Genomic DNA, 14654 nt, shown 5'->3' on the forward strand with positions numbered 1-14654 from the left:
AATCCGTGAAACAGATTTCCCTCTGATATACAGTGCTGGACAAAAGTATTGGCACAGCATGATTGTTATGATAAAAATGCTTATAACTATGAAACAAATTGTTAAAAAGGAAAAATTTGTTTACACGTTTATTTATTTATTATTCTAGATTATTATTTAACAGAAACAGTAATATAAATAAAGTGATATGCGAAATAATAACAAAAACATATTTATTGAGCGTTTTAAGCATGGACAAAAGTATTGGCACAAATGATTGAAAGTACTTAGAAATTAAAAATTAATATTTGGTTGGCCCTCCATTCCTCATGATAACTTCCTTCAATCGTTTTGGCATTGAAGTTACCAATTTTTTTGTAAAATCCGGCTCTATATTGTTCCATTCTTGTAAAATAATAGCTTTTAATTGGTTTTTGTTTGTTATATTATATTTTCTAATTTTTTTTTCTAATTCATTCCAAACATGTTCGATGGGATTCATGTCTGGACTCTGGGGTGGGGTATTTAATGTATGTGCGGTATTGTAAACGATCCATTGTCGTACAATATAGGCAGTATGTTTTGGATCATGGTCTTGTTGAAAATAAAAATCACGCGGGAGATTTAATTTATTAGCACTTTTAAATAAATTTTCCTTTAATATATTTAAATATACATATTTGTCCATAATCTCATCTATGAATACTAATTCGCCAACCCCAGACGCTGCAATGGAACCCCATACCATGACTCCACCTCCTCCATGTTTCACAGTGGCTTGTAAATGTTGTGGATCCATTTCCGTATTTGGCTTTCTCCAAACTAATACTCTGCCATCTGATTTAAATATATTAAATTTAGTTTCATCTGAAAATAATACGTTATTCCAGAATGTGGGATCCTTTTTTATAAATTCTTTTGCAAATTCTTTTCTCATCTTCCGATTCTTCTTGGATATGTATGGTTTCCTTCTTGCGACACACGCAGAATATCCCGCATCTTTTAACACTCTCCGTATAGTTTTCGAACTTACTTCTTTTTTATTTTCTTCATTTAACTTTGCTCTAAGTTGTGATGAGTTTAATTTACAATTTATTTTCACTTCCTTTACAATTTTCCGTTTTTCTCTAACTGTTAACTTTGAGGGACGTCCACTTCGATTCCTACTTTTGAAATCTGATTGATTCTCAAATCGTTTTACGACACTTCTAATAGTGAATCGACTTCTATTAACACTTTTTGCTATTTCACTATAAGATTTTCGCATTTTGTGCAAATTTAATATTATTTTTCTCTCTTCACTTGTAGTTTCTTTCCCTCTTCTTGACATTGTTGCTTGTTATATTTCCTATGTTGCTAATCGACTGAACTTAAGGATGACTGTTAGAAAAAATGACTATCAGGGAATCCCCTACCTATACCATCAAGTGACAATCGGATTTTTTCCGGAGAGATACAACTACACTAAATTTTGTATAATGTGCCAATACTTTTGTCCATGCTTAAAACGCTCAATAAATATGTTTTTGTTATTATTTCGCATATCACTTTATTTATATTACTGTTTCTGTTAAATAATAATCTAGAATAATAAATAAATAAACGTGTAAACAAATTTTTCCTTTTTAACAATTTGTTTCATAGTTATAAGCATTTTTATCATAACAATCATGCTGTGCCAATACTTTTGTCCAGCACTGTATTTCATCGACACCTTCGCAGTAGCATCGTACATTCCTCCAGTTCTCTTTATCAATTCACCATATCATCGAATAATCATATAATATAATCATATTCTAAAATTTTCATATCCCAAAGACGTATTTATATCGACTCGCATTCGTACAACGAATTCAATAGCTGAATTACAGACTCGTATAATTCCCCATTTACCAGGGCATCGAGCAACTTCGAGCTCCTCTGTAGATTCCAATCAATACTTACTCCGAGAGGCACCCAACGAGCCACTCGTCGAACGTGTTTAAACCCACCCTATCCCAGGGTGTCCATGTCTACGTAAGAAGTTGGTGGCGCATCCGCGAGCACTCTCTCTCGCTCCCTAACAAGTTTGTCAAGCGATCGGACGAATTAGACGGCTCAAAAGGCGGTCGCCTTTCCCAGCCAGCAATTACGCGCACGAACGGCGGCCAGGCTGGATCGGTTGTTAACGGAAGTGGCCACTCCCGGCGCACCAGCGTTGATAATGGAACTTTTCAATCGAATTCCCCGCAATTATTCCCCACGCCGCAGCGAGGCGACGCGCGTCCGATCTCCCTGGAATCGAGCCCTCGCATTAAAAGCTCGACGACGGAGAAAAATAGTGGAAACCACTGTCTGCTAATATTTATTCGCGCGAAATTACATTTCCTCCCCTCCAAGCTCGATAAGGGAATAAAAGTCCCGCGCGGAATTCACCGATCCACCGTTTGGTCTCCAACTGCGGTGCACCCCCTCGTCGCGGTGTCCGTGTCTTGACGGTTCAACCGCGGTTACGACTGGGAAACTCCTGCCCCGACTAATGGACTCGCGAGCCATTTTGTCGACTGCGGATGAATATTTGAATTCCATTAAGCTTCGCTAGAATTTTTCAACGTCTCGCGGTTGATAGCCACGATCGAGGCAATCGTGCTTCTAATCGCGTCAAATTGGAGCGAAATTGAAGAGGAACACGGTACAAATTCTTCGAACACACTCGAACAGACTCGACGGTGCTTCAATCGTTGTAGAACAAACATTGACATTGTGCATTGTTCGACTGAAACGCGTTTAATCTCTTTCAACCATTCGGAGAAGACAACAGAGAAGAGTGTGACATGTTTGTTGCATTCAAAGTTTTTGACATTTCTCTTCCCTCCTCTCTTAATTAGGAATTTCCACGCTTTTATTCGATTTACCTGTAATCTCGTGAATTACACCGCGAAATGTGGTCCTCTATTTTCGTTTGATCCCGTGGATACTCGATGCCATCGGAAACACTCGATATTATCGAATAATCCGTGAAAGTTGGCCCGCCATTGAAGAAACTAAACACTCCAGGCTCTCGCGGGTATCCAAATGTTTTCCACCCTCATCGAGGATTCCTCGAAACAAGGTTCACCAATTCCAAACGCCAAACACCCGCAACATTTTCGAATTTCCGCTGCGTCGACGCTGCTCGAACGCAGCCTTTGGTCCCTGCTCGTTTCGAGCATCGAAAAGCAGGCTCGAAAGAGCACCCCGAAAACCGATTCTCGACGACTGCCTTGACGGAAAGTTGGCCGCAGATTGCGCACGAGTTTATCAATAAGCGAGGCGATCGGTTCGAGAGACGAGCGCGTGGAAAGCTGCCTTTTAAAAGTTCCACGGGACGAGATATGAAGCGTAGCGTTCGAGAGGGTGAGAGATATCGAGATTCGTGGATTAACTTTGAAATGGATTTCCTGACGCCCCTGCGAGATTATTCGCGTGGAATCCTCTTCGCCTCGATAAGGGAAGCTCGTCTATATCGTATCGATCTCTTGAATCGTAGCTCGCTGCAAGTGCCGCCCTTTCACCGAACGTTAGTGTCTTTAAATATCGAACGCTCCACCATCCGTACAAAACTCATGCGTAACATTTTGTCCAGCGCGCTTTCGAAACGTTTGCAAAAATTGCATCAAGCAAATGCACACAAAATGACAAATACTCTGGCGCATTGTATTTTACAACTCTACCATTCCGCCAACAAATTATGTCCGAACCGATTATATTTTCCGTCATTCGAGGGTAGTTTCACGCGCGACTGCAGAGATACGATATTCCGGAAATGGAATGCAAATCGTGACTAGCATAATTCTCCCTTCGCGAAGAAGTGCAACGAAACTTTAAAAGCAAAACCAACGATCGCAATTTGAAAACCGACTATCAGTCTCGCCCCTAATCCCGCGCAAATTAGGCGGTACGGGCGAATAAACTGTGCCCTCGGAACGGCCGCATAAGAGGAAGGAATGGCGGCATAATCCTAACGACGGTTCCGCATAAAAATCCGGCGAGAACCTCCTGAGAACGAGCGTCTCGCGTGAACCAGGTGTGCATTAGCACCGGTTAATGCATTAGGAACGAAGGCTCAGCGGGCCTCTGTTTTCAGAGTGGCTTTTCTTGTACCGCACGCTCGATACTTTGTCCGCCGCGGCGGCGAGCCTGACTTCGCGTCACGACGCCGCCTCGCGAGGCCGCGCCCGCCCTTTAATCGACGGGGACGTAAGAGGATCGAGACGCTTAAGCTGGAATTAACAGCGGAGGCGTGTGCAACCCCCGTAATGCAACGCGTGACAAGAATTTCGCAGGAATTCCGTTTCACGTGGTCGTGGGAGCGTTTTGCGTTGGACGCGAGGGATTTGTCGTAGTCGAAGCGGAAGCGCCGCGTCGTAACACTCGTTTCGCGGTCCGAGTATCGTTCGTACGCGAGTACATAGAAATCTGCGTTACGAAATAGGAATAATTCCTGTAGAACAGTTAACGAAATTAATTGGTACGCTTGGATGGATTACGACCTCGAGTTTGGAAATTCGTTGAGTTCTTCGATTATTATCTCAGAAGAGGAAATGAAATCTTAAAGCGTGCTGAGAAGAAGATACCACTGGAGCGAATCGATACGATATTCAGTCGGTTGTCGTTGGAACTGAACTGGAATAATATTGTTCTTTCGTTATCGAGTTATTAGATTGGAATCAGCCTCGGAAAGAGGGGGCTGTTTAAACGCGTAATTCAACCGTATTAAAAGAATCGTGCTTACGAGCCGAGATAATTCAAGAGAAATATTTCTCGTTTAAAGTAAAGAGGATCGAGTCACCCGACGAACGCTCACCGATTTTTCGTCGTTGCCTGGAAAAGCCGGACGCAGCAGTCATCGCGTAGCTCGCCGTGGTAATCCTTGCGCGCGCTAGTCTGCAACAGAATAGACGGTGGCTGGATTAAACGACAATTAGAAATCGTTTCGAGGCACGGCCGGGCGAGCGTCGTTTCGCGCGTCGCGTTTAAAGAACCATCGGAGCGAGCCCTGCCCGCTGTGCAAACTTTGGCACGTGTTGCACCGGAACTTCGTAGCGTTTAACGGCCCGATAAAATCTCAATTATAGCCGCATCCGCGTGTCCCGTGAGCTTCTGTCGACCGTGCACCACGTGCCGCACGGACAACGCCCGGACGCGGTCGCGATTTACTCCTGCGCGCCTCTCGATTTTACACCCCCTCGAAAAATGGACCCTCGATTCTTATTGATCACAGATGTACATCGAGTGGTAGTAGTTATATAGTTATATAGTTTCGACGGACTCGTGGCAACTATACGTAGGTCGCGTAACGACGTGCAACTAACTCGAGTCAAGTTTATACACCGTTAACGCGACTTTAGTGGCGACGCTTCGTGGTTCTAGATACGAGTGAACGGTGGTGCACGTGGATGGTAAATATTTGATTGTTCCCGAGGGTTTAGGGTAACAGAGGCTGGTTGTCCAACGGATACCCTAAGCGGTCGTAAAACTGTGAATCCCTGCATTGATTTACGTAGTTCTCAATTGGACACACAGTACTCCAGGAAAAGTGATGAGTACGTATCGAATAAAATTCACTCTCGAAAGGGTAAACTCGTCGAATAATGAAATTTGATCGATTTGTACGAAAGAAAATGAAACGAATCGAGGGTGCGGGCGGATCATGGACGAACGAAATTTACAGACACGCATTACCGGGTGATTGTTAGCGGGGGCTGTAATTAACACGAGCGAAACGTCGACGCAGCCTCCGGCTGGGATCCAGCCGGGTTGTCCGTCGATAAAATCTCAATTAGGGGTCGCGAGGCGGCCAGAGGGGTGGCAAGGTGTTCGCGAATTGACGGTGGGACGGTATAATCGTCCGACAGATAGCGGGGAAGGGAAAACAAGGTAGCTACGGGGGTTGGAAAAGGGCAATTACCCCGCGAGCGCATCGGTTAATGGCGCGGCCGTTGCAATTTTCCGATGCACAATGGAGCGGTGGCTATCAGCCGGCAGATTTAAGCCCTTACGCAAAGATACCGGCCGCGGAATCTGCGCTCTGGGTTTATCCCGCAGCCGTTCGATGCTGGCCGTTTCCTTCGTGTTCGACAGCGGCGGTGGGAATCCTCCGATAGCGTTCGCAGAATGGTCCATCGAATCTCACGGCAATGTGCGTGTCTAAATGGCGTTCGCGCGAGCACCTTCGCGTTGCACGGTTAAATCGATGTGGGTGCACAGAGAGAAAGAGTGATAGAGAGAGAGAGGGAGGGAGTGATGGAAGAAATTGAATTACGTACGTGCAATTGCTTTTTTCATGGCTGCTGTTTCGCAGTATACTGGCTGGTTACGGTAATTGAAATTTTTTACGCGTCCCTCCGCGCGGACGATGGATGTAATTTTTTATTTCCATCTCGTACGCTTAAAGCGATGCCAAGGTAATTATATCGCAAATAAATTATTGTTCTTATTAATACAAATGCGTCCGCTCGCTCTTCGCCGCGCTTCGTTGAAATAATAAACGCCCTTCGAGCCAACGCGAGCGTATAAATTAATACAATTTAATTCTCCCCCTCTGCTCCCAACCACCCCCGTTACGTTTCGAAGCGTTGCTGGCAAACGTTTCACGGCAGCCTCACAATCAGTTCCCAGCAATTTCTGAATCAGGGTGGTATCCAAGTGTCGCGCGAGAGGGCCAGGAACCAGAACCGCGTGGAACGAGCCACGAGCATAAACGCGCGCACGGGCAGGAAGGAAAGACAATTTCTCCAAAGTGTTCCGCTGACTTATTGGCGGTGTGAAACAGACGGTCGAGTCTCTTCGAGCGGGCCTGAGGCATTGGCTGGGCGCGAAATTTCGCCCCCGTAGGACTGAATACTAAACGCGCCTGGCGAAATTGAAGTTTCGGCAAATTGAAGCCGCCCGAGGCGGCGCTCGTCAGAGAGGATTTTGATAAAAGACTAAACGAAGTTGCGCGTCGAAATTAACCAGCCATCGAACATCGTTCCGGCTCGAGGCTGCGATCAGATGATCGCGATTCGTTTAACCCATAATACCCGCGGTATTGATTCAGCTTCGACAACGTTTCATCGGTGCCCTCTCGTGATATACGAGTGATAGAAGTTGACATACAAATGGATGCATCGGACACTTTGATGCAACAAACTGTCCATCTTCATTTCAGCCATTTTTCCCACGAAACTGATCAGTCACATCGATGTTGACCAACGACCGCTGAAAAACTAACCGCTATCGATCAAGACAACTGTAACGCGAAGCTTTCTGTCAAACGTCCCAGCTGCGACCACCGCGGTCATACTCGACCCTTGGACCCGTTTATTAGCTCATTTCTCTTGGCCCAGTTGAGCCTCTGAGTCCGTACCATTTCATCGAACAACCACGTCGATCTGGTACACCTCGAATTCGATGAAACGTTCGCAAAAGTGACGAGATCCTAGCGAGGACTCGAAAAGTGGAGTGTCTCGAGCAAACTACCCCGTTCGTTATCAGCTGATTCGCGAGGAGCCGCCGATATTCACGTTGCAACCCTTCCACAGTCCGCCATTAAGGTCCGAGCGTTTCGTAAACGTTCCCTTTTGTTTCTAACCCGTGGCCACCCCCTCGTTCCGCGAGGAAACTTTGAATTCACGCGTCGTTTCCGCCGGGCCAGCTCGTCGCTGAATTATCGCCGCGGAAATCCGCGCGTGGAAGTAATTACTCCCTCCTTCGAGTTGAACCCGGCCGCCACGGGCAATTAATCACCGCCGCTGCTTATCATAATTAATCGCGACCGAATTCGCGCGGGGGAGTCCGCGAATTTTCACAGGCCGGACTTCGTTCGCGATCGGCTCGCTCGCGGTGTTCAATTCCATTTAAGACGGCGCAAAGTTACCGAAGAGGCTCGACAAACCGAAATCTCCGTACTTCCGATTGGTCTCGACAAAGCGAGCGACTGATTATGAGAAAGCAGCAGCCTTTGACCAGAAGGAAGATAAGATCTCGTTTACGTTCCGGTTTCATTTCAGAGTAAAATAAAATACGAAGCTAGCGTCCGCCATTGAATGGACCAGAGGGGGTGGTTAATTAATATCGCGCGAGTCTAAAAACAAATTTGCCTTTAATTCCATTTCCAGTGGAAGAAACTGCGATGAAAAGGTCCGATAAAAGGAGCTATTACAAAAATTAATAGTGGCAACCGGGTTTTATTCCGGTCTGTCGATGAACTCGGACAAACGCACACTGAATGTCCACCCCAAACGAGTGGAAACGAGAGCAGGAAAAACGATCCCCCGGGAGCCTGGCTGCCAATAAAGCACGGTTAATAACGATAATACCTCTGTTAAGGCAGAGCTGAGGGGATACGTAACTCGCGTGTCTGCGTCAGATACGCATTATCTGTAATTTTTCCGCGCGCGCACTTATTATCGTTCGACGTACGCTGCGCGGAAGTAGATAACGCGCGATCGAGCGATAATTATCGGTGCTCGTTTCGGGGTGTACGCGCGGAAATCGATTCGATTATTCTTCCACTGACATTTTTCCGTGACGTACGAATACGCGCGCGCGCGCGATACGCGATGAAACAGCCGACCGAGCGTGTATCGCAGGGGTGAAATGCGAACGCGAGAGAAATCGGAGAGCGGGTTAATCGGCGCGAGTTGCGTGCGGGAAAGAAAGGGAGCAGAACGAGTGGCCGCGCGTGTTCCAAAGTTGTTCGCCCCGCGGATGGCCCCGGTGAATTTATTTCCGGGGCCGTCGAGAGCGATGCGTTCGAAGAACGCTCGCGTTTTCCGCAGGATATTATTATCTCTGCTGTTTCGCGTTTGACACCGTCGCTTTCCATTCCCCCGTTTTATATAGAACCCTCGTTGCTCGACTCGAAACACGTAAATTGAATGAAACGTTGCATTAGGGATTAACTGGTTCACGAGAGACTCTCCTTTTAATTTCAGACTCCTGAAATAAATTTGCGATGGATAGAACAGCTTTGATTGACCTTGTTTCTGATCCTCTAGTTTTAGACACATCGACTTCTCGAAGGCTAATTTATGGAAGACTTAGAAACTGATGTATAAGAATCGTGTTTTTCATTAACGATTATTTTATAAATATATATCGACATTCATCGTTTCAATTTCCGTTTAGAACAATTTCCATTGGATGAAAAATATTAATTTCAATTCCCAATTCGCGATTGTATCAGCGATTTCGACAGGAAACGAATTTTATCCAGAGACCCCTACTTGAAAGGCTTCCGTAGGACGAAGGGGTGGTGCTCCAGCGATAAAGGGTATCGATAAAGAATTCGTTTCAACGTCGCACCTTCCAATCGCGATTCGACGTATCGTATACTTAGACGCGAACGATTTAGCGACACACGCGATAATGGAGAGTCGAACTTACTTCAGAACCCGAAACGATCGGCGAGCGATCGATCTCCGCCGAAAATTCCCATTAAACTCGACTGAAGTCACGAGTGCGTTCGTTTTCGTTCCGTGTGTACGTAGCAGTTTCCTTTTATTATGCCCCACTTCCGTTCGAGCGATCCTCGATAAACTTGGGGCTAATTGTCTTTTACTGTGAACAATTAGCGGCGAAGTAGAAAGAAGCAGGGTGGGAAGATTAGAGGAAATTTGCTGGGAATTGCCGTGCTCCTCCTAATCCCACGCTTGTCCACTATTTTAACTAGGATATAGTTAGCCGCGCGTATATTCGACTTAAACCGCGAGTGCATTAAAAGTAGCGGAAGAGGAAGGCAACGAAAATGCGAGCACGAATAAGTTCGAAGCTGCCGCCTTTACTACAACCGGACGGAGAGGCTAAATAATTAATTCCTCGAGCAATAGCTGTTACGTATTTATGCTGAAGCGAGTATTCGAGAGGAAAATGTAGATTGCAGCCTTTCGAAACTGAACTTCCGTGTAACGAACACTTCAACGACGATGAGGACGGGTAACGCTGACTGTCTTGCAGATTATTTACCGAAAATCTACTTTGCGATTAGCGTCGAAGTACAAATACTGTGCAAAATGAATTTCGTTTCAATTTCCTGATTCCTAATGCAATTCTATGGTAAACAAGTGACTCTTTGACACTTCGAGTCTTCGTCCTCCTCCCGTTTATCATCATCGCTAAAAGGAGGCGGTGGAAAGGACCAAAGGGAGAGAAGGACAGAGTGTATCTCGAGGACAAAGAGTTAACTCTGAATTTCCTCTGTCCTGTTAATTACACCGTAAACTGATTCAAAAATCGCGAGCATCGCCAGCTGGACGATTCAGAGGAACGATATCGCGGAATATTTACAGACGTAAATCAGGCCCCCGCCAACGAGTCGCGGAAACAGGAACGTAGGATAGAGCAGCTGAAATTTTTCAATAAAACCAGAGCCGCACACGGCAGGTGGTCAGTCGGTTCACCGCCGACATCGAAGATCGAATTTTCCAGCGAGTGAAAGATGGAACCGGTGGAGAAGCAATTTGCAATGCCCAGGTTGGCCAACGGTGTACGAAAACCCGGCGTTTTCTTCGGCCCGTTTTTAATTTCGTCACCAACCCTGACCACTTGGAAGCAAATCGTTTCGCTGCTGCAACCGGTTCGATACATTTTTCTTCCAACCTCCGTGGAAACCTCAACACGCTACCAAACTTATGTTCGATCTCCTCTAATTCGACGTGAGAGTAATTGGAAAATTCCTTAGATGCTGAACGATCAAACGACGCGAACTGCATTCTCTCGCTTAAATCACCTGGCGTTAATAAACACGAGTCAGCATAAACACGATGACTCGAGCATCGACTAGCCGATATCGAAACCGAAAGTTGGAGGAACGGATGGCGCTTGGGATGGTTGGAAATTGCTCGCGTCCGGGCAACGTACGTGGCGAAAATTTTTCCGATAAACGGAGCTATGATGCCGGCGGTGAAGCAATTTCTGACTGGCATTCCTCGGTCAGTTCCATCGGTGGTACGCGTCGCGAGGCTGCAGCTCGAGTTATCTCTGATCCATTCCGGTCGTGCTGCAACGTCTGACCTGTGAATGGTGTACGCGCGATACGCTTCACGAGCGTCCGGCTCAGGGCTCGAGTACGCTCGATAGACCGTAAACACCGCCGGAAGACGTCAGTCGCGAGGACTTCGATGAATCACGCTCGAGATGCGAATCGAATTCGATCCTCGATATAAATTTCAATCTCTCTTTCAGCTTCGATGGTGTCGACGATGTTTTTTAATGATTCTTTGAACCCTTTTAATTCAACGCGAAGAGATTCCTCGCGAGACGTCTGCGAAGTGTACCACGTTCGACGCGTAGGTTAAAGTAAGAGTGACCAAAATGGCGGCGGAGCGTTTTGTAATATAGGTAAAGTAAGTTCGTCCGATACGGCTGGTGGATATTTCGATTTGGTCGTGAGCGAGAATGGCGGGCTGTTTGCATGCTGGTGTCGTCAAATTTGCGTTATTCTTCTGCATCGCGAGACCGAATGGGATCGTAAGGGCGAATCCGCATTATTACCATCGGACGCCGCGACGACTAGGGTGGATCCTAGCTATACGCGTTACGCGGCCACGGTAACCAGGAATTTCTGAACAGCCTCTCAGCCGGTTGCTGCCGCGGATAGACCGATTTCCCGAGCACGGTTCGTGCCAAACGGCAGGAAAATTTCTCTCTTGGAATACCGTTCTACGAGAACTGCCGCGCGAACGAAACCACCGAGGGCTGGGAGGGAAGCTCGCCTGGAAATCGATTCGGAATTAATACCTCGCTATGATTCGTGGAATCGAGGGGAAATGTTGATCAGCAACGGTAAACGCGAACGAACGTATAAACGGACCAACGAGTCGATTAATAATCGTTTCGTTGCCGTGTGTCGCGGTCTAAATCGATCGTTAATCGAACTACCAAAAACTTTGACACGATCCGCCCCGAAATTTCTCCGTTAAAATAGCAATTGCGAGGCACGATGCGAGGTCAATGGGAAATAGCACGAGGGAGAGAGCAAAGATGCGAAAAGGTCGACGCGATGTCGGCTTTGATCAGCTACCCGATGTCACCACAATGCACCAGCCGAGGCGAATCCACGTGTTTGCCCACCTATGTTCGACAGCTTTGACGTGTCCCCGTAGGGACGCCGTACACCGGGGATCAAATCTGGAGATGACCAAACCGCTGTCCCACCACCACGAGCAATTCAGGATTGGCGCTATCCAATCCTGTAGGCGGCCAGGTATCGATGTATACAACCGAGTTACGACGCCGATAACGTCCATGTCGTATTACTCGCGAGCCACCGACAGGCTCGTCCTCCGCAGGGTGGACGATAATTCAGAACGGATGAAACGCGTGATCCCTGAATGAAACAACGACCCCGTTGGATCCTCAGAATTAATTCAGACGGCGATTCTCCTTGGTTCTTCGAACGAAATCGCGGATTTTCATGAGAAACGTGGAGACTGCTCGAGCGTTTACCATTTGAAAGGCTGCGATATCAATTGTACCACGTCGAGCGTTCTGATTCGGTTCCTCGACAAACAAAGGGGTGAATTGAGGAAGAATGTCAAATTACTTTTACAATAAAACGCTGCGACGGAAAAAGCGCGCAGTCGAAGTAAGACTCTTTTTTTCTTTCGTTTTCTTTTTTCACCAAAATACTCTGCAATTAAAACGGATTACAACCCCCCGCGGCTTCATTTGAATTTACAGAACAAAGTACACGTCGACCGCGCCACTTTTTGCCGCGCATCGTCGACTGAATTAATTAAACAGTTCTTCTTCCTCTGTAAATTAACGGATGGGAATTTTGATCTCATTTTTTGACGCTTTCCAGCCGTGATCGCGAGAAACAACCAGCAACTGAAATGTACGAAACCAAACAAGCATCGAAAAATACGCTAGCTTATTTCGCGAGTCGTGCCCTCGTTCTGTTAATAGAATTCGGTCCCACGCAAACATTTCCAAAACTAAAATTGCTCCGTTTCTTTCTCTCCCAACCATACATTCAACCTTCCAATCCATTTTTGGTGAAAAATTTTCCAACTTCCTATTTAACATTTAAACCTCCACAATTCCATCGACAGCCAGTTCCTTCATTGATTAATTAAGCCTATCCCGCTCTCACCTTTCTCGAGCAACGACTCGAGGGTCGGAGCATCCCCTATTTTCCTAGCAATATCTTCGTCGCGATTAATTGCTCCGCAGTCGTGTCAGCGATTCTAGCTGTTTACAAAAAACCGAATACTGCTCGCACAGGTCAGAGGTCGGCCTTTCGCTGACGGGATGTATCCATCGCGTAGGCCAGGGATGAAAATTGCTGGTTCGTGGATCGATCGAAGCGCGCCGTCGAGGGAGATCGCGTGGTTGCGCGGTCGGGGCAGCGATGAGCGCCGGGGTAAAAATGCGCCTGCACAAAGGAAACGAGGCGCATTGATCCGTCGTTTTTCGTTCCGCGGACGTTAATCGAATATTCGCGGCAAATATTTGACGAGCACCGCCCCGCTCGCAAATAACGCGGGCCAGCCGGCGGCGCAGTCCCGATTAATCAAGATCAGGGGTGGGAACCCGCGCGCGGCACGAACAATGAAACAACGACGTACCATTCAACCGACACCTTCTCGGCTGCATGCGCCAGATCCCGATTTTCATTCCCATTAATTTCGTGTAATTGTAAGCGGATGAATGAAGTACCCCGTGGACCATTGTTCCGCGGCTGGACGAACAATACTTGTTACTCGATTGCATCCCTGTTGCACGTCGACGCCGTGGAACGTCTTTCGTTAGACGGGACTCGAAACCACCCCCTAAACGCTTCGTTCTCGTTTCGAATTTTATTGCGTTCGTGTACTCGCGTGGAGTTGAAACACGCGACAGAGGGTAAGTGGATTAGCTACCTCGCAAAGATCGGAGAGAACGAATCTCTACGAGGGTCTCGCGGAATATCATTAAAAGGACTCAGCGAAGAGTTTAATAAACGAAAGAAGCGAGAAGACATCGAGTTAATTTCTATCCTCGGAGCTCATGAAGAGACGTCTTTTTAATCAAACAGCTATCTCTTAACGCCGTCCGGTTGCGATGAAAGCCGTGTGTCATCGCGCGAAACGCGCGATTATACGTGGCCCGTTAAACGGCTTACGAGCCGGGAGCGGAGCAACGAAAAATTAACGCGTAATCGTATCAAGCCTGAACATGCACAGATTAACCTGGAGATTACGCGTGCCATACGGCGCGGTACGATCGTTATTTTACATTAAACGTGTCAAATGTACCAACCAGGGGGAGCTTATTTTTTCTACTCCGCGGCTGATCCGACAGCGCGTTCGTTCAAACGTTTCGATTAAAAGCGAACCTCGAACGCGGAGGGCGCGCTCGCTTCGTCTCAACGTCCGCACGATTCGTTAAAAATGAACGCCAAAGCGGAGGAGGAACGGAATTATGCTTTACACTCGGAGGTAACGCGAGAGGAGAGGTGCAAGAAGAATTACAAAGACGATGCGTCACGTGGAAATCCAATTACATAGAAATTAAGGGATCTTGTGTCGTTAATGAGCGGCTAGGTAGAACTAGATGTAAGAAGGTAGAATTCCAGGATTAAAGTACCTTATCTTTAATTAATGCAGCGAGTTCCGGTGTTCCGAGCCAAGCGAATAGTTAATGCGAGAGTTATCCGAGTCGCGTAACATCGGGGTTCGAAATTGAAA

General features: G+C 46.8%; 2 protein-coding genes across 3 annotated transcripts in view; one reads left to right on the forward strand and one right to left on the reverse strand.

Moving 5' to 3' along the window:
• LOC143424028 (uncharacterized) overlaps nt 1-14654 on the reverse strand; it is a 155802-nt gene that overhangs the window by 100194 nt on the left and 40954 nt on the right. For both annotated transcript variants that reach the window (XM_076895833.1, XM_076895832.1), the window contains one exon: nt 4805-4884. The gene's annotated coding sequence lies outside the window, so the exon portion shown is untranslated. The remainder of the gene's footprint in view (nt 1-4804; nt 4885-14654) is intronic.
• The window catches only part of LOC143424053 (uncharacterized), a 204206-nt gene that overhangs the window by 23261 nt on the left and 166291 nt on the right, over nt 1-14654 (forward strand). The gene's annotated exons all lie outside the window — the stretch shown is intronic.

Source organism: Xylocopa sonorina, chromosome 5 (assembly GCF_050948175.1).
Source record: "Xylocopa sonorina isolate GNS202 chromosome 5, iyXylSono1_principal, whole genome shotgun sequence".
NCBI lineage: Eukaryota > Metazoa > Arthropoda > Insecta > Hymenoptera > Apidae > Xylocopa > Xylocopa sonorina.